Consider the following 25,724-nt stretch of genomic DNA (forward strand, 5'->3'; position numbering starts at 1 on the left):
GAGGAGTGGCTAGCCATAATAAGAGCCACCCAGCATAGTATGTAAAGAAAAAAAATGGTATAATATTTACAGTTTGTTTAAATGAAGTGTTTTTAGTACAGGTAACAGATATGGCGTAGAAATAGTACATTTAAAAGTGTAACATGTAAGTACATATAAAAATGAAATAAAAATCAAAATAAAATAAAAACAGTTTTTGGTAACACAGTCTCAAATAAATAATGTACAATGTAAAAGTACAGTATACAGGCAGTTTTGCAGCCCATAAAGATTAGTTTTGAAATGGAGAGAGCAACATAGGTAGTGGTGACTGATGGTCCTGCTCCTAATATGTTAATGCAGACTAATACTAATATGGGCACTTACACCTACCCGGCGGCGGTTAGCAGCCCAAGTTCATAATGCAATAGTTCACTGGATACTTTTGTCTCTATCCATCTGTGTGGATTTGGTTTAGGTGGCGTCTCTTCCCAGAGGCAATGATGTTGTTGCACAGGTGCCTGTGTGCCGGGACTCCTGCAGTGTAGCGATCACTGCGATAGCAGACAAAAGTATCCAGTGAACTATTGCATTATGAAGTTGGGCTGCTAACCGCCGCCGGGTAGGTGTAAGTGCCCATATTAGTATTACTCTCTGCATTAACATATTAGGAGCAGGACCATCAGTCACCACTACCTATGCTGCTCTCTCCATTTCAAAACTAATCTTTATGGGCTGCAAAACTGCCTGTATACTGTACTTTTACATTGTACATTATTTATTTGAGACTGTGTTACCAAAAACTATTTTTACTGTTTTTATTTTATTTTGACTTTGATTTTTATTTCTTTTAAATGTACTATTTCTACGTCATATCTGTTACCTGTACTAACAGAGACTTTGTTTAAACAAACTATAAATATTATACCATTATCGTTATCCAAACCTTGTTGTGCCCCAGGTTATTTTTTCACCTTTACCCTAATATAGGCATTCACCCGGCCAAGAGATCCTTTGGGTTCTCAAACCTGGAGAAGCAGCCAGAACAGGAGCAGGAACACCAGCGTTGACGGTAGGGCAGCATCAGCGGCAAGTGGGTCACAGGCGGCACACATTCAAGCAGCCGTCGGTGGGTAGCAGCCCACCGCAGAAAGGAGAGGAGCAGCAGAGGTGGCAGCACTATGGAGGAGTAACAGCAGGGACGGGTGCTGGCGCATAAGCCGTCCTGGTAGACACTGAGTGGGCAGCAACAGGGAGCCGGCACTGAGCAGGGGTGAGTGGCGGCAAGGAATGCTTCGTTCACTGAGTGGAGGCTACAGGTGCCATCTTGCACCACACTGATTGGCTGGGGTGACTTTACTCAGGGCCAGCAACAGAATTTTGGGGCCCAGTACACTGATATCTCTGGGGCCCCTCAACTTCCAATGATCCTGCACTTTTAAAGTAGAGGGTGTATTTTAAGAGAGAGAGAGACACACACACACACACACACACACACACACACACACACGAAAGCCCTCACTCACTGACTCTCTTACTTCCCGATATGTTAGGAAGATGAAATGTGACAGGTATTCTTCAGATAGGAAAGAGGAAGACTGCGTAATCAGATTTTTAATAAACCTCCCCTAAGGGGGTGAAAAGGGGGTTGACATAATGACATCATTCATGCGTGGCTTGCGTTGTGTGAACGATAACGCCCAAATGGACAATTGGATCAAAATTTGGATTGAACCTCTGGCCCTAACTATTTTGATTCCCTAGGCAATATTTTGCCCCTAAACCCCACACCCCCTGTGGAGATAATAGAGGTGACCGGGAGAGGGTGACAGGGAGATGGTGGGTGGCTGGGGATGCAGGGGTGACAGGGAGATAGTTGGTGAGAGGGTGACAGGAAGATAGACTGTGACAGAGATATTGAGTGACAGGGAGATAGTGGGTGACTGGGGAAGCATAGGAGACAGGGAGATAGTGTGTGACGCTGTGATAGAGGGTAACAGGTAGATAGTGGGTGACTGGGAGACACTGGATAACAGGAAGAGGGCAGAAGCGTAACTAGGGTTAAAGGCGCCCAGGGCAAATAAAAAAAATGGTGCCCCTTAAATTGTAATTTAAAAAATCTGGCTGAATTCTTACACACACACACACACACACACGACATTATACAGGGGCACACACACTGACACTATACAGGGGTCCATCCACACACTATACAGGGGTCCATCCACACACTATACAGGGGTCCATCCAGACACTATACAGGGGCCACACACACACACAAACACACTGACATTATACAGGGGTCCATGCATGCACACACACACACACACACACACACACACACACTCTATACAGGGGTCCTTACACACACTGACACTATATAGGGGTACTTACACACACACACACACACACACTCTATACAGGGGTCCTTACACACACTGGCACTATATAGGGGTACTTACACACACATTATACAGGGGTCCGTACACACACACACTGACATTATACAGGGGTCCATACATACTGACACTATACAGTGGTCCATACACACACACACATATTGACACTGTACAGGGGTCCATACACACACACACACACACACACACACACATTGACACTGTACAGGGGTACATACACACACACACACACACACACACACACACACACACACTGACATTATACAGGGGTCCATACACACTGACACTATACAGGGGTCCACACACACACACACACACATTGACACTGTACAGGGTTCCATACATACACACACTATACAGGGGTCCATACACACTGACACTATACAGGGGTACACACACACACACACACACACACACACACACACACACACTGTACAGGGGTCCATACACACACACACACACACACACACTATACAGGGGTCCATACATACACACTATACAGGGGTCCATACACACACACACACACACACTGACATTATACATGGGTCCATACACACACACTGACATTATACAGGGGTCCATGCACACACACACACACACACACGCACACTCTCTCTATACAGGGGTCCTTACACACACTGACACTATATAGGGGTACTTACACACAAACACACACACACATTATACAGGGGACCACACACACACACTATACAGGGGTCCATACATACACACACACACACACACACACACACACACACACACACTGTACAGGGGTCCTTACACACACACTGACACTATATAGGGGTACTTACACACACACACACACACACACACACACACACTATATAGGGGTCCACACACACACACACTCTACAGAGGTCCATACACACAAACACTGACATTATACAGGGGTCCATACACGCTGACACTATACAGGGGTCCATATACACACACACATTGACACTGTACAGGGGTCCATACATACACACACACACACACACACACACACACACACACACACACTCTACAGGGGTCCATACACACAAACACTGACATTATACAGGGGTCCATACACACTGACACTATACAGGGGTCCATATACACACACACTGACACTGTATAGGGGTCCATACATACACATACACACACACACTATACAGGGGTCCACACACACACACACACACACACACACACTGAAATTATACAGGAGTCTATACACACACATATACTATACAGGGGTCCATACACACACACACACTGACACTATATTGAGGTCCATACACACTGACACTATACAGAGGTCCACACACACACACACACACACACACACACACACACACACACACACTGTACAGGGGTCCATACATACACCCACACTGACACTATACAGGGGTCCATACACACACACACTGACACTATACAGGGGTCCACACACACACACACACACACACACACACACACACACACACTATACAGGGGTCCACACACACACACACACACTGACACTGTACAGGGTTCCATACACACACACACACACACACACACACACACTATACAAGGGTCCACACACACACACACACACACACACTGACATTATACAGGAGTCCATACACACACGCACACACACACTCTCTATACAGGGGTCCTTACACACACTGACACTATATAGGGGTCCTTACACACACACACTATACAGGGGTACACACACACACACACACACACACACACTATACAGGGGTCCATACACACTGACACTATACAGGGACACACACACACACAATGACACTGTACAGGGTTCCATACACACACACACACACACACACACACACACTATACAGGGGTCCACACACACATACTGAAATTATACAGGAGTCTATACACACACATATACTATGCAGGGGTCCATACATACACACACACACACACACACACACACACACACTATACAGGGGTCTATACATACACACACACTGACACTATACAGGGGTCCATACATACACACACACACACTGACACTATACAGGGGTCCATACATACACACACACTGACACTATACAGGGGTCCATACACACACACTGACACTATACAGGGGTCCACACACACACACACACACACACACACACTGACACTATACAGGGGTCCACACACACACACACACACACACACACAGACACTGTACAGGGTTCCATACACACACACACACTATACAAGGGTCCACACACACACACACACACACACACACACACACATTATACAGGAGTCCATACACACACACACACACACACACACTCTCTATACAGGGGTCCTTACACACACTGACACTATATAGGGGTCCTTACACACACACACACACACACACACACACACACACACACATTATACAGGGGTACACACACACACACACACACACACACTATACAGGGGTCCATACACACTGACACTATACAGGGACACACACACACACACACACACACACACACACAATGACACTGTACAGGGTTCCATACACACACACACACACACACACACACACACACACACACACACACACACACACTATACAGGGGTCCACACACACATACTGAAATTATACAGGAGTCTATACACACACATATACTATGCAGGGGTCCATACATACACACACACACACACACACACACACACACACACACACACACACACACTATACAGGGGTCTATACATACACACACACTGACACTATACAGGGGTCCATACATACACACACACTGACACTATACAGGGGTCCATACATACACACACACTGACACTATACAGGGGTCCATACATACACACACACTGACACTATACAGGGGTCCATACATACACACACACTGACACTATACAGGGGTCCATACATACACACACACTATACAGGGGTCCATACATACACACACACTATACAGGGGTCCATACACACTGACACTATACAGGGGTCCATACACATACACACTGGCACTATACAGGGGTCCACACACACACACACTGGCACTATACAGGGGTCCACACACACACACACACACACACACACACACACACACACACACACACACACACACACCTGCCGGCAGGTGGGGGGGGGGGGGGGGGAATTGTGCAGTGATCATGTGTGCCGGCAGGGGTGGAGAGGGTGCGCGGTGGACATGTGTGCCGGCAGGGAAGAGCGGTGCGCAGTGACCATGTGTGGGAGGAGGTGCGGTGGACATGTACGCTGGAGGGGGAGAGGGGTGCGCAGTTATAATGTGTGCTGGCGGGGGCAGGGGGTGGTGCGCGTCACCCCCTCACATGCTGTACGTACGGTGCGTGTACCTGCTGCAGTCAGCCACTCAGACTCAGTAGACTGCATCGGCCGCCCGGGAGGGAAATGTGATGTCTGCTGCTGATTGGGAGCCGGGAGCCGCGACCCGCCCGCTGCCCACTGACGACTGCACGCACTCGCCAGCTCCAGCCTCCAGGTCATGTGTGCCTTCCCTTCCGGACCGCGGCGGGATCCTCCTGACTGCGTGGTGTGGTGCGGCACAGCAGACGCTCGGCTCTTCTGCAACCTCCTGATTGGTAAGCCCCGCCCCTGGCAGAAGTGGGCGTGGCTAAATACGATAGTGACCCACCGGTGGAACCACCGGTTCACGGCAGGCCAGTCCGAGCCTGCCTACAGATGGCAGATATGAGATACATTATAATTTAAGAAATAATTTGTAAACATTTTTATTCTAATAACAATAAAATAAAGAATTTCATGTCTTACGCAATGAAAGTGCACTTCCTAGCATGCCGTACCATCCTTTGAGCATGTCCTAACAACAAAACAGTAACATGGCATTATGAGATATATATTTCCGCGGCTGCTGGTGTGACGCTCTTTACCTAGGATGTGATAAAGAAGGACATTTTTTTTATTTTGGAGAGAGGCCTAATTCTTAAGTTTGAAAATTATGCTCCTATGCGTATACAGCACTTAGCCACAGTTTCAGGGGGGAAATAGGAGTTGGTAATGGAAGATATGAGGACTCAGAAATCATGCTTAATCCTTAACCGTATATTTGGAATTGTCTAGCACTAGAAAATCAGATATAGAAAAAGAAGAACTATACAAGGGGTGTGCAATAAGTTTCTGGTAGACACAAGCAGACTGTCATCTCTGACTAAAGTTCTTATGAAATGTCAAGGCATAGAACCGTATATACAGTGCATCAGGAAAGTATTCACAGCGCTTCCTTTTTCCACATTTTGTTATGTTACAGCCTTATTCCAAAATGGACATAAGAATTCACAGCCTTTGCCATGAAGCTCAAAATTGAGTTCAGGTGTATCCTGTTTCCACGAAACATCCTTGAGATGTTCCTACAGCTTAATTGGAGTCCACCTATGATAAATTCAGTTGATTGGACATGATTTGGAAAGGCACACACCTGTCTATATAAGGTCCCACACTTGACAGTGCATGTCTGAGCACAAACCAAGCATGAAGTCAAAGGAATTGTCTGTAGACCCCCGAGACAGGATTATCTCAAGGCACAAATCTGGGGAAGGGTACAGACAAATATCTGCTGCTTTGAAGGTCCCAATGAGCACAGTGGCCTTCATCATCTGTAAATGGAAGAAGTTCGGAACCACCAGGATTCTTCCTAGAGCTGGCCGGCCGACTAAACTGAGCAATCGGGGAAGTCAGGGAGGTGACCTAAGAACCCGTTGGTCACTTTGTCAGAGCTACAGCATTCCTCTGTGGAGAGAGGAGAACCTTCCAGAAGGACAATCATCTCTGCAGCAATCCACCAATCAGGCCTGTATGGTAGAGTGGCCAGACGGAAGCCACACCTTAGTAAAAAGCACATGGCAGCCCGCTTAGAGTTTGCCAAAATGCACCTGAAGGACTCTCAGACCATGAGAAAAAACATTTTCTTGTCTGATGAGACAAAGATTGAACTCTTTGGCGTGAATGCCAGGCGTCATGTTTGGAGGAAACCAGGTACCGCTCATCACCAGGCCAATACTATCCCTACAGTGAAGCATGGTGGTGGCAGCATCATGCTGTGGGGATGTGTTTCAGCGGCAGGAACTGGGAGACTAGTCAGGATAGAGGGAAAGATGAATGCAGCAATGTACAGAGACATCCTGGATGAAAACCTGCTCCACAGTGCTCTTGACCTCAGACTGGGGAGATGGTTCATCTTTCAGCAAAACAACGACACTAAGCACACAGCCAAGATATCAAAGGAGTGGCTTCAGGACAACTCTGTGAATGTCTCTGAGTGGCCCAGCCAGAGCCCAGACTTGGATTCGATTGAACATCTCAGGAGAGATCTGAAAATGGCTGTGCACCGACCCTTCTCATCCAACCTGATGGAACTTGAGCGGTGCTGCAAAGAGGAATGTGTAAAACTGCCCAAAGATAGGTGTGCCAAGCGTGTGGCATCATATTCAAAAAGACAAAGGCTGTAATTGCTGCCAAAAGGTGCATCAACAAAGTACTGAGCAAAGGCTGTGAATACTTATGTACATGTTGGGCAGTACGGATGGTGTAATGGTTAGCATTACTGCTTCACAGCACTGAGGTCATGGGTTCGATTCCCACCATGGCCCTAACTGTGTGATGTTTGTATATTCTCCCCGTACTTGTTGTGGGTTTCCTCCGGAACTCCGGTTTCCTCCCACAATCCAAAAATATACTGGTAGGTTAATAGGCTTACAACAAAAATTAACCCTAGTGTGAATGTGTCTGTGTGTACATGTGATAGGGAATATAGATTGTAAGCTCCACTGGGGCAGGGACTGATGTGAATGGCCAAATATTCTCTGTAAAGTGCTGCGGAATATGTGTGCACTATATAAATAAGTGGTAATAATAATAATGTGATTTCTTTGTTTTTTATTTTTAATAAATTTGCAAAAATCTCAAAACAACCTTTTTTCACGTTGTCATTATGGGGTATTGTGTGTAGAATTTTGAGGGGAAAAAATGAATTTATTCCATTTTGGAATAAGGCTGTAACATAACAAAATGTGGAAAAAATTAGGCGCTGTGAATACTTTCCGGATGCACTGTAAGCAGAAGTCAGCATGCCCACCTTCACAAATGCGTTATGGAGTTATACAGAGGACACTGGAGTGCCATGATCTTCTACGACCACATGAGTGATCTGTGACTGCAGGCTGCAAGCTGCTTTTGGGGTGGAAGTACCATCCCAAACCACTGTGTGTGTGGAGACGAGGAGTGCTGTGGCCAATCTGTGTCCGCCATCACTGAGGTCAACAAGGATGCTGTGCGGGCAATAGCTGAGGTGGACGCCAGAGTGACCATGGCCCAGTTAGAGAAGGAGATGGGCATCTCATTGGGATCCATCCACTTAATACTCCATGAAAAGCTTGGCATGAGCAAGATTTCTGCATGCTGGTTGCCCCATTAGCTTACTCAAGAGCAGAAGGAGGCTCTGAACTCCGAGACCAAACAACTGGGCTCGGTAGACAGCAATTGGAGATACACCATCACAGAAGTTCCACATTGTGGCCAAGCAGATATTGGCTGTTTTTATTGCCAAGGCTAGTCATGTAGTTACCGTACCACTTGTGCAGCAGCTCAGCACATATTTTGGCCCATGAACGCATCCAGGAGCTTGGTCATCCGCCGTACAGTCCAGACATGGCCCTCTGTGACTTCTTGATCTTCCCAAAAATCAAGCGCAAGATCCGTGGGATTCATTTGAGTCACTGGAAGCTGTAGTGAAGACCTTCATCAAGCATGTAGAAGACATACCTGCTTCAGGCTGGTCCAGCTGCTTCACCAAGTGGTTTGAGCGCATACAACTTTGCACAGACTCCTCTGGCGAATACTTTGAAAAAATATAATACTCACATTGTTTGTAAATATTATACTTTGTGCATTCAGAATCTAATTGCCCACCCCTTGTAAAATATCATACTAATTCTGGAAAAATAATTATGTAAGTAAATTATTTTCATACTTTTTTACTTTGCAATAGAAAAATGTGTAATATATAATCATGAGTCATAAGGAGGGGGGGGGGGGGGGGGGGGTTTACAAATAGCATTGATTGCCGCTCTGCCACAGTGCCACCAATATTGTTGAGAACACAACAAAACAATAAACAGATTTTATTGTACGAGAATCTGTAGTCTCTATGTCTTATTTTCTAGACAATGGGATATACCTAAAATTAACTGGTTAATTATCACAGAAAATCAGCAATTAGACTCCAGGCGGGTCATCCCCGGATTGATGCTGTCAAAAGGCTGGCGCTGACGAGAATAATCTGCCTCCTTCTATGCCCCGTCTCACCTCTGATGTTGCTCTGCTCAGTGCCGTAAATGCTGGGACGACAGTTTAAGCTCCACCCACTGTATGTTATATATGTAACATATTTTAAAGGGCCCTAGGTCTCCTTGCTTAGCTTCTCTCTCTCATAGGGCTCCTGTTATGATTACACTCAGTTTCGCAGGTTTATAGGCGGTGCCTTGTGATGCTCACGCAATTACCCACTGCCCAGCAGTCTTCTAGCCTTCTGCAAAGCTAGGCTTCTCCTATAGCAGCCGCCTTTCCAGGGTGAATTAGGTCCACCCAGTCCTCAGATGCCCCCAGGTCTTACGTATGGACAAGGTGACTATCGGAGGCTGGGTAGGGATAAATGCAGTACGGTGAGACGGTCACCAAACACAACCTTACTACTATGCTAAGACACAGACCGAAGAATTAATAAGTGGTGCACGTGAGTGCAGCAATGCACATGTTGGAATATAATATTAACACAATCACTATGTACATGTAACAATGCACATGGTGTTATGAACAACGAGACTGTAAATACAAATGATTTGAAAATGCAACAATGCACAAGGTGGATACAATAAAGAAATGTAGGCAAGACAGTGCCTGTGTGGAAACTCCACACCAAAACCTGAATTCAAGGCTAGCTGGATCAGATCAGGAAAAAATTCACGCAGGGTCTCAGAATCATGGGTATTTCACAGGCTGACAGATTCTCACACGAGTTGACAGGTTCTCACAAGAGCAGGAACTATCACCAACGATTTGGGAGATTCCAGGAAGGGAATATAAATGGTACTTGCACCAATCAGAACCCTGTAGTCCAATTACTAAAATGCTATGCAGCTGCCCTGCTGCACGTACCCTACACCCTAAGCAACGGGGAACGCCGTCTGCCTACGGCGTCCCAGTTGCTAGGGATTCGGCAGCTCTCAACGCTCGGAGTCTACTTGTTGCTAGGTGCCGGGTGGGGACCAGAAGGTTTTGCGCCCGACGTCCGTGCAATGCAAGGCGCCGGGCGGGGGTCAGCAGGAGGCGCAGTGTCTCAGCAACGGCCGGGACACGCGCCTCCCAGCGCTAACAGCTCCTCCTTTGCAGTAAAAAGATAATAAGATTTTACTTACCGGTAAATCTATTTCTCGTAGTCCGTAGTGGATGCTGGGGACTCCGTAAGGACCATGGGGATAGACGGGCTCCGCAGGAGACAGGGCACTTTAAGAAAGAAATTGGATACTGGTGTGCTCTGGCTCCTCCCTCTATGTCCCTCCTCCAGACCTCAGTTAGAGAAACTGTGCCCGGAAGAGCTGACAGTACAAGGAAAGGATTTTGGAATCCAGGGCAAGACTCATACCAGCCACACCAATCACACCGTATAACTTGTGATAAACTTACCCACTTAACAGTATGAACAACAATAGCGCATCAGATCAACCCGATGCAACTACAGGTTGAGTATCCCATATCCAAATATTCCGAAATACGGAATATTCCGAAATACGGACTTTTTTGAGTGAGAGTGAGATAGTGAAACCTTTGTTTTCTGATGGCTCAATGTACACAAACTTTGTTTAATACACAAAGTTATTACAAATATTGTATTAAATGACCTTCAGGCTGTGTGTATAAGGTGTATATGAAACATAAATGAATTGTGTGAATGTACACACACTTTGTTAAATGCACAAAGTTATAAAAAATATTGGCTAAAATTACCTTCAGGCTGTGTGTATAAGGTATATATGATACATAAATGTATTCTGTGCTTAGATTTAGGTCCCATCACCATGATATCTCATTATGGTATGCAATTATTCCAAAATACGGAAAAATCCCATATCCAAAATACCTCTGGTCCCAAGCATTTTGGATAAGGGATACTCAACCTGTATAACATAACCCTTATGTAAGCAATAACTATATACAAGCATTGCAGAAAAAAGTCCGCACTTGGGACGGGCGCCCAGCATCCACTACGGACTACGAGAAATAGATTTACCGATAAGTAAAATCTTATTTTCTCTAACGTCCTAGTGGATGCTGGGGACTCCGTTAGGACCATGGGGATTATACCAAAGCTCCCAAACGGGCGGGAGAGTGTGGATGACTCTGCAGCACCGAATGAGCAAACACAAGGTCCTCCTCAGCCAGGGTATCAAACTTGTAGAACTTTGCAAAAGTGTTTGAACCCGACCAAGTAGCTGCTCGGCAAAGCTGTAATGCCGAGACCCCTCGGGCAGTCGCCCAAGAAGAGCCCACCTTCCTTGTGGAATGGGCTTTTACTGATTTTGGTTGCGGCAATCCTGCCGCAGAATGAGCCTGCTGAATCGTGTTACAGATCCAACGAGCAATAGTTTGCTTTGAAGCAGGAGCACCCAGCTTGTTGGGTGCATACAGGATAAACAGTGACTCAGTTTTCCTAACTCTAGCCGTTCTGGCTACATAAACCTTCAAAGCCCTGACCACATCTAGTAACTTGGAATCCTCCAAGTCACGAGTAGCCACAGGCAACACGATAGGTTGGTTCATATGAAAAGATGACACCACTTTTGGCAGAAATTGCGGACGGGTCCGTAATTCCGCTCTGTCCATATGGAAAACCAGATAGGGGCTTTTATGTGACAAAGCCGCTGATTTTGACACACGCCTAGCTGAAGCCAAGGCTAATAGCATGACCACTTTCCACGTGAGAAATTTTAACTCCACGGTTTTTAGTGGCTCAAACCAGTGTGACTTCAGGAAACTCAACACCACGTTAAGATCCCAAAGTGCCACTGGAGGCACAAAAGGGGGTTGAATATGCAGCACTCCCTACACAAACGTCTGGACTTCAGGAAGAGAAGCCAGTTCTTTTTGAAAGAAAATGGATAGGGCCGAAATCTGGACCTTAATGGAACCCAACTTTAGGCCCAAAGTCACTCCCGACTGTAGGAAGTGAAGGAAACGGCCCAGCTGGAATTCCTCCGTAGGGGCATTCCTGGCCTCACACCAAGCAACATATTTTCGCCATATACGGTGATAATGTTTAGCCGTCACGTCCTTCCTAGCCTTTATCAGCGTAGGAATTACCTCAACCGGAATGCCTTTTTCTGCTAGGATCCGGCATTCAACCGCCATGCCGTCAAACGCAGCCGCGGTAAGTCTTGGAACAGACAGGGCCCCTGTTGCAACAAGTCCTGTCTTAGAGGCAGAGGCCATGGGTCCTCTGTGAGCAACTCTGGATACCAAGTCCTTCTTGGCCAATCCGGAACAATGAGTATTGTTCTCACTCCTCTTTTTCTTATGATTCTCAGCACCTTTGGTATGAGAGGAAGAGGAGGAAATACATAGACCGACTGGAACACCCACGGTGTCACTAGTGCGTCTACAGCTATCGCCTGAGGGTCTCTTGACCTGGCGCAATATCTCTGTAGCTTTTTGTTGAGGCGGGATGCCATCATGTCCACCTGTGGCAGTTCCCACCACCTTGCAATCTGCGTGAAGACTTCTTGATGAAGTCACCACTCTCCCGGGTGGAGGTCGTGCCTGCTGAGGAAGTCTGCTTCCCAGTTGTCCACTCCCGGAATGAACACTGCTGACAGTGCTCTTACGTGATTCTCCGCCCAGCGAAGATTTCTGGTGGCTTTCGCCATCGCCACCCTGCTCCTTGTGCCGCCTTGGCGGTTTACATGAGCCACTGCGGTGATGTTGTCTGACTGAATCAGCACCGATTGGTCGCGAAGCAGGGTCTCCGCTTGACTTAGGGCGTTGTATATGCCCTTAGTTCCAGGATATTGATGTGAAGGCAAGTCTCCTGACTTGACCACAGACCTTGGAAATTTCTTCCCTGTGTGACTGCCCCCCACCCTCGGAGGCTTGCATCCGTGGTCACCAGGACCCAGTCCTGAATGCCGAATCTGCGGCCCTCTAGAAGGTGAGCACTCTGCAGCCACCACAGGAGAGACACCCTGGCCCTGGGGGATAGGGTGATTAACCGATGCATCTGAAGATGTGATCCGGACCACTTGTCCAGTAAGTCCCATTGGAAGGTCCTCGCATGGAACCTGCCGAAGGGAATGGCCTCCCTTCCCAGGACTCGAGTGCAGTGATGCACTGACACATGTTTTGGTTTTAATAGATTCCTGACCAGTGTCACGAGCTCCTGAGCTCTCTCTATCGGGAGATAAACCCTTTTCTGGTCTGTGTCTATGATCATGCCTAGGAGAGGCAGATGAGCTGTAGGAACCAACTGCGACTTTGGAATATATAGAATCCAGCCGTGTTGCCGTTACACTTCCAGAGAAAGTGATACACTGTTCAGCAACTGCTCTCTTGATCTCGCTTTTATGAGGAGATCGTCCAAGTACATGATAATAGTGACACCTTGCTTCCGCAGGAGCACCATCATTTCCGCCATTACCTTGGTGAATATTCTCAAGGCCATGGAGAGACCAAAGGGCAACGTCTGAAATTGGTAATGACAATCCCGTACCGCAATTCTGAGGTATGCCTGATGAGGTGGATAAATGGGGACATGAAGGTATGCATCCTTTATGTCCCGAGTCACCATAAAATCTCCCCCTTTCAGGCTTGCAATGACCGCTCTTAGCGATTCCATCTTGAATTTGAACCTTTTCAGGTATATGTTCAGGGATTTTAAATTCAATATGGGTCTGTCCGAACCATCTGGTTTCGGGACTACAACATGGTCGAATAATAACCGCCTCCTTGTTGAAGGAGGGGAACCTTGACCACCTGTTGAAGATACAATTTGTGAATTGCAGTTAACACTGTTTCCCTCTCGTGGGGGGAAGCCGGCAGGGCCGTCGGTGAGAGGGCATCTTCTCAAAGTCCAGCTTGTATCCCTGAGACACAATATCTATTGCCCAGGGATCTAACAGGGAGTGAACCCACTTGTGGCTGAACTTACGAAGGCGTGCCCCCACCGGGCCTAGCTCCGCCTGTGGAGCCCCAGCGACATGCGGTGGATTTTTGTAGAGGCCGGGGAGGACTTCTGTTCCTAGGAACTAGCTGTGTTGTGCAGCTTCTTTCCTCTGCCCCCGCCTCTGGCAAGAAAGGACGCACCTCGGACTTTCTTGTTTCTTTATTCGAAAGGCTGCATTTGATAATGTCGTGCTTTCCTAGGCTGTGCAGGAATAATAAGGCAAACTATCAGAATTACCAGCTATAGCTGTGGAGACCAGGTCCGAGAACCCTTCTCCACACAATCCTCAGCCTTCCATATGCCTCTTAAGTCGGCATCATCTGTCCATTGCATATTCTACAGGACACGTCGAGCAGAGATCGACATAGCTTTGACTCTAGGACCCAGTATACTCATGTCTCTTTGGGCATGTTTTATATATACATATCTCTTAAGACAGCATCTTTAATATATATATATCTCTATATATACATATATATATCTATATGCATACTAGGGTCTCAATCTCTGCTGATAAGGTACCTGTCCACGCTGCCACAGCACTATAAACCCATGCCGACACAATCGCCGGTCTGAGTAGTGTACCAGAATGTGCACGCTATCTGCAGGATCCCTGAGAATAGCTGTTACTTTTTGGGCAAACGTGACACCCTAGGGGAAGATTCCCATCATATCCTGGCCCTAGTGGGGAAAGGATACTGCCTGAGAATTCTTTGTGGGAAACTGCAGTCTCTTGTCTGGAGATTCCCGCTCTTTTTCATCATGAGAGGAGGGAAATTTACCTCAGCTTTCTTCCCCTTAAACATGTGTACCCTTGTGTCAGGGACAGATGAGTCATCAGTGATATGCAAATCATCTTTTATTACAATAATCATATATTGAATACTTTTCTGCCATTTTGGCTGTAACTTTGCATTATCGTAGTCGACACTGGAGTCAAACTCTGTGTCGATATCAGTGTCTATTATTTTGGATAGTGAGCATTGAGAAACTCTAAAGGTCTCTGTGACATAGGGACAGACATGGATAGATTTCCTGTCTGTTCTCTAATTTCTTGTGCAATAAATTCACCTTAGCACTTAATTACACATATCCAAACAGGTGTCGGCATTGTCGACGGAGACACCCTCTCACACACGTATTTGCTCCATCTCCTCCTTAGGGGAGCCTTTTACCTCAGACATGTCGACACACACGTACCGACACACCACACACTCAGGGAATGCTCATCTGAAGACAATTCCCCCATAAGGCCCTTTGGAGAGACAGAGAGAGAGTATGCCAGCACACACCCCAGCGCTATTAACCCAGGAATAACACAGTAACTTAATGTTAACCCAGTAGCTGCTGTTTATATTGATTTTTGAACCTAATTATGTGCCCCCCCTCTCTTTTTACCCTCTTCTACCGTGTAACTGCAGGGGAGAGACTGGGGAGCTTCCTCTCAGCGGTGCTGTGGAGAAAAAACATGGCGCTGGTGAGTGCTGAGGAAGAAGCCCCGCCCCCTCGATGGCGGGCTTCTGTCCCGCTTTCATGTACAATTTTGGCGGGGGCTCATACATATATACAGTGCCCAACTGTATATTATGCCAACTTTTGCCAAAGAGGTCTCTAATTGCTGCCCAGGGCGCCCCCCCTGTGCCCTGCACCCTACAGTGACCGGAGTATGTGGGTTTAGTGTGGGAGCAATGGCGCACAGCTGCAGTGCTGTGCGCTACCTCATATGAAGACTGGAGTCTTCTGCCGCCGATTTCGAAGTTTTCTTGCTTCTGTCACCGGCTTCTGTCTTCCGGCTCTGCGAGGGGGACGGCGGCGCGGCTCCGGGATCGGACGACCAAGGGTGCGATCCTGTGTACGATCCCTCTGGAGCTAATGGTGTCCAGTAGCCTAAGAAGCAGGACCTATCTTCAGTGAGTAGGGCTGCTTCTCTCCCCTCAGTCCCACGTAGCAGAGAGTCTGTTGCCAGCAGATCTCTCTGAAAATAAAAAAACCTAACAAAATACTTTCTTTTTAGCAAGCTCAGGAGAGCTCACTAAGTAGCACCCAGCTCGTCCGGGCACAGATTCAAACTGAGGTCTGGAGGAGGGACATAGAGGGAGGAGCCAGAGCACACCAGTATCCAATTTCTTTCTTAAAGTGCCCTGTCTCCTGCGGAGCCCGTCTATCCCCATGGTCCTTACGGAGTCCCCAGCATCCACTAGGACGTTAGAGAAAAATATTTTTGCATAACACTTAAGGTCACTGGGAGAACTGTCGGTACCCTTTACACAGCAGATAAGCAGTTGCCAACTATCAAGCTTACCTTTAATGCAAGTCAACATACCTATCTCTCCTTTTCTCCTACTGCTCTCTGAGAGGTTGGAAATGTTTAGTTCTAGTGACAGGTTCACCTCTGATAACTGAGACACTATCCTCTCCTGACTGGAAATAGGTTTGTTAAGTACTTAAATCTGAAATCTCTCTCTCTCTGTATATATATATGGGAATAGCCTAGTTCCCTAAAACTTGCGCCCTATACAGCGAAAAGCTCTATTTTAACTTGTGAACGATACACACTATGTTTGCTGTTTCTTCTTTTACATGTTATTCCTAAAATGATGAACACCGGCTTGAAGTTTTGATTTACCAGATAAGTTTCCAAGGCCATATTAATAACCTTTCAACCTACCTGAGCATTTCCGTTATAATTTTCATCACACTCATTAGCGCTTGTATTCTCCACTACCTATTGTTTTCTATGTGTTTACCATACACTAATCTTGTATTACGAGCTGCTACTCTTAAAAGAGCTAAACGAGTGTTTTCCTTCTTACGGTTTCCACCGCACGTTTGTACTGTAGCGCCTAGGTCTCTATTTCTCTCTCTATATATATATATATATATGTCTATCAGCAAACAAAGAAAAAGGCGTCACTCCAGGACTTTTTAAAGTGCAATGTTGCATTGTATTAAAACAAATCACAGGTCCAACGTTTCGGGGCCCGTAGCCCTTTGTCAAGGTGTGAATAAGTGTAAGGTGAAAAACCTCTTACCTTTAAAGCTGGTTATCACCACGTGAGGGGAGATGCTTCGGCCGCGCTGTCTGACGCTCCGGGGGCCGGGGGTTTCCGGCGCTGAGTGAGTGACGTCCCGCTAACAGCGCCTGCCTGCTCCGGCGCCCCGTTGCCATGACATTACGTCTGGACTACGGCTCAGTCGCCGTGGCAACCTGGCCGCTATCCATTGCGCTGCGCGCTGGGGTCTGCAAGAGAGAGTACAAACTAAAAGTAAATCGTATACAAGTTTAGATTATTACATGGTGCGCAACCTATACAGTGCCTTTATATGACAACAACTAGGTCCTCCATAACCTACAGCTGATAACATTAACCAAGCTGGTTACCAGTATTTATTTGCAAATATTTGGATTAATCAAGGACCCCTCCATTACCACCGTATCTGACCCCAGGGATGTCATACCTATACCGACCGTGGGGAGATTATCCAGCGTGAGGTGGTATTACCTATGGACTCAATCCAATACTAAACCCATCACCACTAATAGAGATGTATGGAATTAGAGGGTACCCTCCACCTCCTAACACTACACATTAACATTAAATGTAGCATAGTCCTTTAAGGGCCACTTCTTCTGTGGGTTCACAACTCTTGGCTCACTTCCTGCTCAATGTATTCCACAAGATCTGCTCATTCAGTCCATTAGGCTGGATAGTCTCCAATTTGAATATCCACCTGGCCTCCATTTTTAACAGCTTTCCATCTCTGTCTCCTCCTCTCAGGCTATGGGGGACATGGTCAATAGCCATATGTCTCATAGAGCTTAATGGGTGATGTTTGTCCGCAAAGTGTTGAGCCAGTGGTTGTTCTGATTTCCCACTTTTAATGGCTGCTGATATGGCAGAGCGATGGAGCGCCATTCTTTGTCTCATATTTCTAATAGTTTTACCTACATATCCTAGCCCACATGGGCATAGGATGAGGTAAACTACATGAGTAGTAGTGCAGGTCAGGATATGTCGGATGCTAAAGGTTTGTTCTCTTTTGGGGTGCTTAAATGTATTACCTATCATCATCGACTTGCATGCTGTGCATCCCAGGCATTTATAGCACCCTGGTGCTTTAGTGAGGAAGTTCATCGGTATATCTACTCCATAACCGGTGATGTCTGAATGCACTATACTATCTTTGATGTTCCTTCCCCTAGTGAAGCAACACATAGGTCTTTTTGTTTTAAAGCATCTAAGTATATCATCGCTTGCCACTATAGGCCATAACGCTTTGGTGGCTCTTTGGACTACCGGACTTGAGGTGCTGAACTTGCTCGTCCATGGTATCACGTCTTTAGAGGTTTTCTTAGTTTTAATCAGCAAGGTACTCCTCTCTAGGGACAGCACTTCTCGTTTCTGGTCCTGTAGCATTATTCGGTCATATACACGTTCTGCAAACCTTCCACTACCTTGTTCAATTCAGCTTCCAATGTGTCATAATTACTATGGATTCTCGCTGTTCTCATTAATTGTGACCTTGGTAGACCCCTAATTAAGGGCTTCGGGTGGTGGCTATAAGCCCTCAATAGTGTGTTTTTATCTGTAGGTTTGGAAAAGAGGGTGGTGGAAATGTGGTTGTCCGTAATTCTCACTGTGACATCGAGGTAGTTCATAGTTTCCGAGTCATTCTGGTATGTGAACTTGATGCAGGTTGCACTTGTATTGATGTCCTCCATCACTCTCCTGAACTGTTCCGCTCCCCCTGTCCATAACATAAACACGTCGTCTATGTAACGGCAGTATAGCAAAATGTGCTGGGCTATATTGTTATCGTCAAAGAATATTCTTTTTTCTTCCTTGAACATAAATACGTTCGCGTACGCCGGTGCGACGCTGCTGCCCATTGCACATCCATTTAGTTAACAAGAAAGGGAGGGAATACTGCACAGGATATAGTAAATATAAGTGAGTGATATTCTAAAACCAAAATCAAATGATTGCAAGAAAACAATGTTTTCTAATTCTGATATTGCTTGGTGGTGCACCCTGAGTCAGTATGAGAACATAGGACAATAAGGAGAAAAGAAGACTCTTTTGTGGGCGCACTCTTAACTTTAAATGAATATAGGAATTAGTCAGAATAGATTAAAAATTCATATTTTAATAATTTAACAGAATTAAGATGATCAGTGGTTCATAAAGAAAATAATGGTCAAAAAGATAATAATATATTCAAATAGCACAGAGTGCTGATACAAGATGGAAACTGAATTCCGGCTGACGGAAGAGATTCTGAATGTTTGTAAACAAATAGTTTACATTTTAGATGGTACGTTCTACTGATAAACAAAACACTGTTTTATTTTCCCTGTCAGGGTATAATTAATACAAATAATACAGTCTGGATACTGGTTATACTTATAGGTAGTATAAGGGTGGAAAGTAACATGGCAGTGTGAATCTTCTGTCAGTAGTAGACACTGTGTATGCTAAACCAATAAGCTCTACTAAACTGAGTATTCCTCAATGGTCACCCACTTGAGTACTGACCCAGCCCAACACTGATTAGCTTCCGAGATCAGACGGCTTCGGGCGTTTCCAGTGTGGTATGATAGTAGAGAGAATGAACAATAATTGGAAGCTCTGGAATCACTGATGAGAGTTCACGAATTTACATAGTTATTCAGGACAGATATCAGAGATAGAGGAAACCAGATGGATCTGCTGCCAATGTTAGACAGGGACGTGGCCCTGAATCAATGGTGAGAGTCCACAAAATAAAGAAAAGAAAGAAATAAGTAAACAATGCTTGTAATTTTGGCAATAATGGAATGAATTGTAACATCAATTCTATAATTGGCTGGATTCCTATAATGTAGTAATCAGAAACTGCCTAGGTATAGGATGTCTGAGATAAAGAGACAAAAGACAAATGGAAAAAGATAACAATGTAACCAGCAGACTATATAAAAGTATCCAACTGCAGGATGTTAATAATAAAGGAAACAGAAACAGATTACAAGGAGACTGTAGCCAAATTACAGTGGTGTATCCTGACTAGAACAGGTCTATTAGGGTTTTGATTAAATCACTGCCAATATCATAATGCATGTACAATGAATAATACATTGTGATATAAAATCAATTAGTGTTACTGATATTAATGTAGCTGGCAATGCTGGAAAAAACAGCTTATTGCCTGGAAAACCGCGAATGTAACCTAATTCAAACGAGAAAATAATAAATTGTTCACACAAGCAGGTGAAATCAAATGTACAGCCAGTGCGGGCCATCAACTGCTGATATGCACCATATAATCAAATAAATATGTGAAGGTGAAAAAAGAGCTGATATTACCCGCGCTGGGTATAAGGGTGGAATAACCCCTTATATAGTCCTGTAGACCGTCTCGTTTATACGGGTGCCGCTGGCTTGGTAGAGCCCCTGGTGTCTCGAGTCGTGAGAGAGGGGAAGGCGCCGCCGGCCTGGTGGTGACCCTGGCGGGTGCGGGAAGCCGTCCGCTGCTTCAATCGGTTCCGAGACGGGGAAGTCAGAAGAGGCGCAAAGCGCAGGCAGGTACTGGAGAACGTCCGTTACTCCGGTCAGCCAGGAGAAGGAAGGGTGATGTCGGAAGACGCGTTTCACCCGTCCACCGGGCTTGATCACTTCCTGTTGAGGTCTGGATCCCAGCGGTGTTTTTAAGAGCAGATTAATCTGGATCTTCCAAACAAACGGACGAGTGTGTGTCCTTTGATTAGCTGCTGGGAACATATGACTTGAATCCTCCGAATGAATTGCAGATTGCACTGAATCAATCGTTGATTAACAGGAGAAGCCATAATTCATGTGAAAAATAAAAGGAAAAAAGAAGGGGGGGTTTTTAAAACACAACCAAAATAATAATCTTATTTAATAACTAGAATTTGTAAGTTATAGATCATAACCAAAGAAATGCATTTAGATGTTGGTGATTGCAGGTGATTTATTTGACACTGCAAGTATATTAACAAAAATAAAATAACTAATAAGTAGCCTAATTTACAGCTACAGACTGTCTCATTGAGGCTCAGTAATCTAGCTGTCATCAGCTGAAACTGAGACACCTTATTAACGTTAATTAGTTCTATTAGTGAGCAATGTCTGTTCGGAATTAGGACTGCAGACAATCTACCAAAATCAATAATCCAGGCAGATAATAGGTAATAGACACTGCCCGCAATCATCTGTCCAAAGGCTCATTAATTCAGCAAGCAGCGTCCTTCACATTTTTCTCATTACGCTATTTTATTTTTGTTAATATACTTGCAGTGTCAAATAAATCACCTGCAATCACCAACATCTAAATGCATTTCTTTGGTTATGATCTATAACTTACAAATTCTAGTTATTAAATAAGATTATTATTTTGGTTGTGTTTTAAAAAAAAAAACCCTTCTTTTTTCCTTTTATTTTTCACATGAATTATGGCTTCTCCTGTTAATCAACGATTGATTCAGTGCAATCTGCAATTCATCCGGAGGATTCAAGTCATATGATCCCAGCAGCTAATCAAAGGACACACACTCGTCCGTTTGATTGGAAGATCCAGATTAATCTGCTCTTAAAAACATCGCTGGGATCCAGACCTCAACAGGAAGTGATCAAGCCCGGTGGACGGGTGAAACGCGTCTTCCGACATCACCCTTCCTTCTCCTGGCTGACCGGAGTAACGGACGTTCTCCAGTACCTGCCTGCGCTTTGCGCCTCTTCTGACTTCCCCGTCTCGGAACCGATTGAAGCAGCGGACGGCTTCCCGCACCCGCCAGGGTCACCACCAGGCCGGCGGCGCCTTCCCCTCTCTCACGACTCGAGACACCAGGGGCTCTACCAAGCCAGCGGCACCCGTATAAACGAGACGGTCTACAGGACTATATAAGGGGTTATTCCACCCTTATACCCAGCGCGGGTAATATCAGCTCTTTTTTCACCTTCACATATTTATTTGATTATATGGTGCATATCAGCAGTTGATGGCCCGCACTGGCTGTACATTTGATTTCACCTGCTTGTGTGAACAATTTATTATTTTCTCGTTTGAATTAGGTTACATTCGCGGTTTTCCAGGCAATAAGCTGTTTTTTCCAGCATTGCCAGCTACATTAATATCAGTAACACTAATTGATTTTATATCACAATGTATTATTCATTGTACATGCATTATGATATTGGCAGTGATTTAATCAAAACCCTAATAGACCTGTTCTAGTCAGGATACACCACTGTAATTTGGCTACAGTCTCCTTGTAATCTGTTTCTGTTTCCTTTATTATTAACATCCTGCAGTTGGATACTTTTATATAGTCTGCTGGTTACATTGTTATCTTTTTCCATTTGTCTTTTGTCTCTTTATCTCAGACATCCTATACCTAGGCAGTTTCTGATTACTACATTATAGGAATCCAGCCAATTATAGAATTGATGTTACAATTCATTCCATTATTGCCAAAATTACAAGCATTGTTTACTTATTTCTTTCTTTTCTTTATTTTGTGGACTCTCACCATTGATTCAGGGCCACGTCCCTGTCTAACATTGGCAGCAGATCCATCTGGTTTCCTCTATCTCTGATATCTGTCCTGAATAACTATGTAAATTCGTGAACTCTCATCAGTGATTCCAGAGCTTCCAATTATTGTTCATTCTCTCTACTATCATACCACACTGGAAACGCCCGAAGCCGTCTGATCTCGGAAGCTAATCAGTGTTGGGCTGGGTCAGTACTCAAGTGGGTGACCATTGAGGAATACTCAGTTTAGTAGAGCTTATTAGTTTAGCATACACAGTGTCTACTACTGACAGAAGATTCACACTGCCATCTTACTTTCCACCCTTATACTACCTATAAGTATAACCAGTATCCAGACTGTACTATTTGTATTAATTATACCCTGACAGGGAACATAAAACAGTGTTTTGTTTATCAGTAGAACGTACCGTCTAAAATGTAAACTATTTGTTTACAAACATTCAGAATCTCTTCCATCAGCCGGAATTCAGTTTCCATCTTGTATCAGCACTCTGTGCTATTTGAATATATTATTATCTTTTTGACCATTATTTTCTTTATGAACCACTGATCATATTAATTCTGTTGAATTATTAAAATTTGAATTTTTAATCTATTCTGACTAATTCCTATATTCATTTAAAGTTAAGAGTGCGCCCACAAAAGAGTCTTCTTTTCTCCTTATTGTCCTACATCAAATATTTCCCATCAAATAGGAAGTAATTTCTGTGTAGTGTCAGGTATAGGAGATGCATAAACAGATCCATGTCCACATCACTCATCTCCTCTTCTCCTAGGAATTCTTTGGTCGCTAGTAGTCCCTCACTGTGGGGTATACTAGTATAAAGGCTGCAGACGTCCATCACACACATCTGTGTGCCTGGTGGAATTATCCCGACCTTGCTCAGTCTGGCCAGGTCACAATTAATGAGATCAGCGAGAATCCATAGTAATTATGACACATTGGAAGCTGAATTGAACAAGGTAGTGGACAGGTTTGCAGAACGTGGATATGACCGAATAATGCTACAGGACCAGAAACGAGAAGTGCTGTCCCTAGAGAGGAGTACCTTGCTGACTAAAACTAAGAAAAACTCTAAAGACGTGATACCATGGACGAGCAAGTTCAGCACCTCAAGTCCGGTAGTCCAAAGAGCCACCAAAGCGTTATGGCCTATAGTGGCAAGCGATGATAAACTTAGATGCTTTAAATCAAAAAGACCTATGTGTTGCTTCACTAGGGGAAGGAACATCAAAGATAGTATAGTGCATTCAGACATCACCGGTTATGGAGTAGATATACCGATGAACTTCCTCACTAAAGCACTAGGGTGCTATAAATGCCTGGGATGCACAGCATGCAAGTCGATGGACTGAATGAGCAGATCTTGTGGAATACATTGAGCAGGAAGTGAGCCAAGAGTTGTGAACCCACAGAAGAAGTGGCCCTTAAAGGACTATGCTACATTTAATGTTAATGTGTAGTGTTAGGAGGTGGAGGGTACCCTCTAATTCCATACATCTCTATTAGTGGTGATGGGTTTAGTATTGGATTGAGTCCATAGGTAACACCACCTCACGCTGGATAATCTCCCCATGGTCGGTATAGGTATGACATCCCTTGGGTCAGATACGGTGGTAATGGAGGGGTCCTTGATTAATCCAAATATTTGCAAATAAATACTGGTAACCAGCTTGGTTAATGTTATCAGCTGTAGGTTATGGAGGACCTAGTTGTTGTCATATAAAGGCACTGTATAGGTTGCGCACCATGTAATAATCTAAACTTGTATACGATTTACTTTTAGTTTGCACTCTCTCTTGCAGACCCCGGCGCGCATGCGCAATGGATAGCGGCCAGGTTGCCACGGCGACTGAGCCGTAGTCCAGACGTGATGTCATGGCAACGGGGCGCCGGAGCAGGCAGGCGCTGTTAGCGGAACGTCACTCACTCAGCGCCGGAAACCCCCGGCCCCCGGAGCGTCAGACAGCGCGGTCGAAGCATCTCCCCTCACGTGGTGATCACCAGCTTTAAAGGTAAGAGGTTTTTCACCTTACAATTATTCACACCTTGACAAAGGGGCTACGGGCCCCGAAACGTTGGACCTGTGATTTGTTTCAATACAATGCAACATTGCACTTTAAAAAGTCCTGGAGTGACGCCTTTTTCTTTGTTTGCTGATATTATATTCCTACGGAGGGCACCCAGGCGAATGTGAGCAAGGACCAGGAGTGCCGGGCACTACACAAGGATATATATATATATATATATATATATATATGGCAAATACCACTGACTCATCACATAATCTCCTGAACCATGAGGCTGGACTTCCTTGTCATGGCAGAGCAGTCCATTATTCAAATAGGGGAGCCACACCCAGCGATGTTTGACAGTGTTTAGGCGTGCCAAGTGTGCCTGCGTCTGTGTGCAGGTGCTTGCGTATGCACGCGCACCCACTGAAACCAATGGAGCGAACGCCAGCTGCGACCAGTCGCAGCCAGGCACGTTTGCACTATGCCGCTATGCGTATGCCCGTGCATATGCATAGCGGCATAGATGAGTGTGGCTACATCT

The 25,724-nt window shown here is 45.3% G+C and overlaps 1 long non-coding RNA gene and 2 pseudogenes across 2 annotated transcripts in view; 1 reads left to right on the forward strand and 2 right to left on the reverse strand.

Annotated features, from left to right (window-relative positions):
* The window catches only part of LOC134949032 (uncharacterized), a 52,068-nt gene extending 46,098 nt beyond the window's left edge, over positions 1 to 5,970 (reverse strand). For both annotated transcript variants that reach the window (XR_010183085.1, XR_010183086.1), the window contains exon 1: positions 5,724 to 5,970. This is a non-coding gene — a long non-coding RNA (uncharacterized LOC134949032). The remainder of the gene's footprint in view (positions 1 to 5,723) is intronic.
* Positions 5,971 to 20,102: 14,132 nt separating this feature from the next.
* On the reverse strand, positions 20,103 to 20,221 carry LOC134951621 (5S ribosomal RNA; annotated as a pseudogene).
* A 3,062-nt stretch (positions 20,222 to 23,283) lies between these two features.
* LOC134951633 (5S ribosomal RNA) lies at positions 23,284 to 23,402 on the forward strand (annotated as a pseudogene).
* Positions 23,403 to 25,724: the final 2,322 nt, after the last annotated feature.

Source organism: Pseudophryne corroboree, chromosome 8 (assembly GCF_028390025.1).
Source record: "Pseudophryne corroboree isolate aPseCor3 chromosome 8, aPseCor3.hap2, whole genome shotgun sequence".
Taxonomy (NCBI): Eukaryota; Metazoa; Chordata; class Amphibia; order Anura; family Myobatrachidae; genus Pseudophryne; species Pseudophryne corroboree.